Source organism: Bos indicus, chromosome 17, assembly GCF_029378745.1.
Source record: "Bos indicus isolate NIAB-ARS_2022 breed Sahiwal x Tharparkar chromosome 17, NIAB-ARS_B.indTharparkar_mat_pri_1.0, whole genome shotgun sequence".
Classification (NCBI taxonomy): Eukaryota; Metazoa; Chordata; class Mammalia; order Artiodactyla; family Bovidae; genus Bos; species Bos indicus.
Genome location: NC_091776.1, coordinates 56,730,796 through 56,733,552, shown reverse-complemented (window position 1 = coordinate 56,733,552; position 2,757 = coordinate 56,730,796). Strand labels below are relative to the sequence as shown.

The 2,757-nt window shown below is 42.0% G+C and overlaps 1 non-coding gene across 1 annotated transcript; it reads right to left on the bottom strand.

Moving 5' to 3' along the window:
- Positions 1–1,715: 1,715 nt before the first annotated feature.
- TRNAC-ACA (transfer RNA cysteine (anticodon ACA)) lies at positions 1,716–1,788 on the bottom strand. The gene has a single exon. It is a non-coding gene; the product is annotated as a tRNA-Cys (tRNA).
- Positions 1,789–2,757: the final 969 nt, after the last annotated feature.

Below are 2,757 nucleotides of genomic sequence, written 5' to 3'. Positions count from 1 at the left end.
TCCGTTTGAAAGGAGAGCAGCTGTTTCTATCTCCAGAGTCAACCTGTGCCCTGTCTTAAATATTCAATCCCCAATTAACATACAAAACATTCTGAAAGTCCTGAAATTAAAAAACCTCTTTTTCTTTAACCCAGTTTCCCATCCTATTTTCCTTTCAGAATCCCTTTTTTTGCTTCCCATTCTCTTTGAAAACATATATTAGCATCCACAGAAAGAGTACACCAAGAAACAGAGTTTGAGTTATTTCCTTTGTAGGGGAGGCGTTTGAGGCTGTGTGCATTCCACACACTGGGGGAGAAGAACCCATTTAAGAATACATCCTCTGCTCAGTTCAATTCAGTCACTCAGTTGTGTCTGACTTTTTGCGACCCTGTGGACTGCAGCACACCAGGCTTCCCTGTCCATCACCAACTCCCAGAGCTTACTCAAACTCATGTCCATCGAGTCAGTGATGCCATCCAAGAGTATCATCCTCTGTCATCCCCTTCTCCTGCCCTCAGTCTTTCCCAGCATCAGGGTCTTTTCAAATGAGTCAGTTCTTCACATCAGGTGGCCAAAGTATTGGAGTTTCAGCTTCAGCATCAGTCCTTCCAATGAATCTTCAGGACTGATTTCCTTTAGGATGGACTGATTTGATCTCCTTGCAGTCCAAGGGACTCTCAAGAGTCTTCTCCAACACCACAGTGCAAAAGCATCAAATCTTCGGCCCTCAGCTTTCTTTATGGTCCAACTCTCACATCCATATATGACTACCGGAAAAACCATAGCTTTGACTATATAGACCTTTGTTGGCAAAGTAATGTCTCTGCTTTTTAATATGCTGTCTAGGTTGGTCATAACTTTTCTTCCAAGGAGCAAGCGTCTTTTAATTTCATGGCTGCACTCACCATCTGCAGTGATTTTGGAGCTGCAGAATATACCCTGCTGGTGGTGAATAAAGCAAGAGTTTTTTTCTTTACATAAAGGGTAACATAAAGTAAACCCAGACATACCCAGTAAAATCTTCTAGAAGATATTGTTCTAGGGATTAGCTACTTGGAATTTCACAACAGGGAGGGTTTTGGAGGGAAATGGCAAATCATGATTTATTGACATATCCTAAATTTTTCAATGTGTCATAAAGGGAAACTTGACAAGAGGAAACCTCTGAAGTGTCTTAGATGACATTTGCTTGAAATTGGCTTGTGTTATGTTCCTATCTCCTTTGCAGACCTAGCTCTGGATGACTATGTGAGTAATATTTTCCTTTTGAAAGCTTTTCATTCTTTATATCATTTTCTTAGTCCTTGCCAAGATTGCTTAGGGGGCTATATTCATTTCTAATCTGCAGAAAAGAAAGCATATCTCTCCCTGAGACTCCAACCACAGCAAAGCATGTAAGATAATGATAGTGTTAAGCAGTTATACAGACTTAAAATAGCTATCAATGTAAATATAAAAATGCAAAGCACATGAATAAAAGCTCCTTGAACATTCCGGGAGGGAAGGTAAGCCTTGGTGAACTTTTGCAAGTACTCAAAAGATACGACCGGAATAAATGAATTATTGGAAAGCAGTGTGGTGAGAGTGAAAGTGAAAGTGAAAGTGAAGTCGCTCAGTCGTGTCCGACTCTTTGCGACCCCATGGACTGACTGTAGCCTACCAGGCTCCTCTGTCCATGGGATTTTCCAGGCAAGAATACTGGAGTGGGTTGCCATTTCCTTCTCCAGGGGATCTTCCCAACCCAGGGATTGAACCTGGGTCTCCTGCTTTGTAGGCAGACGCTTTACCGTCTGAGCCACCAGGTGAGAGTATTAGCCCTAAATTAGTTTTCCTTCTTCCCCTCACAGACTACATTTCCCAGCCTCACTTGCAGTACCTGCTGCCATGTGACTGAGTTGTAACCAGTGGGATGTAAACAGAAATTTGTGATGTACTTCCTATGAAAACCTCACGCCACAATCCTTCTTGTTCTTTCCCCACCTTGACCATCTTGGAAGCCAGTTTGATTTTGAAGGTGGAGATAGAAAGGTTCTGGGTCCTTGAGTTACAGTTTGCCAGAGCTGCCCTACCATTCAGGAACACTGCCCTGAAATATTAGATAAGTGAGAAACTGCTATGTTTTGAGTTATTATACTCTTAGGGGATTGTTTACCGTGTTGGCTGAAAGTCTGGACAGGGAGTTTGCACTTGGTGTGTGTTTATAATGCTTGCAGAGAAAGAATATTATGTGCTTGAAAGACCATGAGCTGCAGAGTAAGACATACATGAGTTAAATTCTCGGCTCTGCCATTCACTGTACTCCTAATCTTAGGCAGTTGACTTAATCTCCCTTAGCTTTAGTGTTTTTCCTTTAGAAAATGGAAATAACACCCTGCAGGCTTGTTTTGGAAGTTAAAGAAGACACATTTAACATATCTGGCACAATGATGGATATATAGTAGATGCTCCCTAAATGGTAGCTATTGTTATTGACTTTTCCAATCATTTTTTAAAGGATTCTGTTCACCTGTTTGGGTTCTGCAGGTTATAACAATGACCCCTTCCGTGTATTTCCACTCTCAAATAAACTTAAGAAAAATGCCAGAAAACTGAGAGAGGAAACATTTGCCCCTGTCTTCTTTTTAGTGGTAGCTCAGCTGGTAAAGAATCTGCCTGCAATGTGGGAGACCCCAGTTCAATTCCTGGCTCCAGAAGATCCCCTGGAGACAGGATAGACCACTCACCCCCGTATTCTTGAGCTTCCCTGGTAGCTCAGACGTAACGAATCTCCTGCAA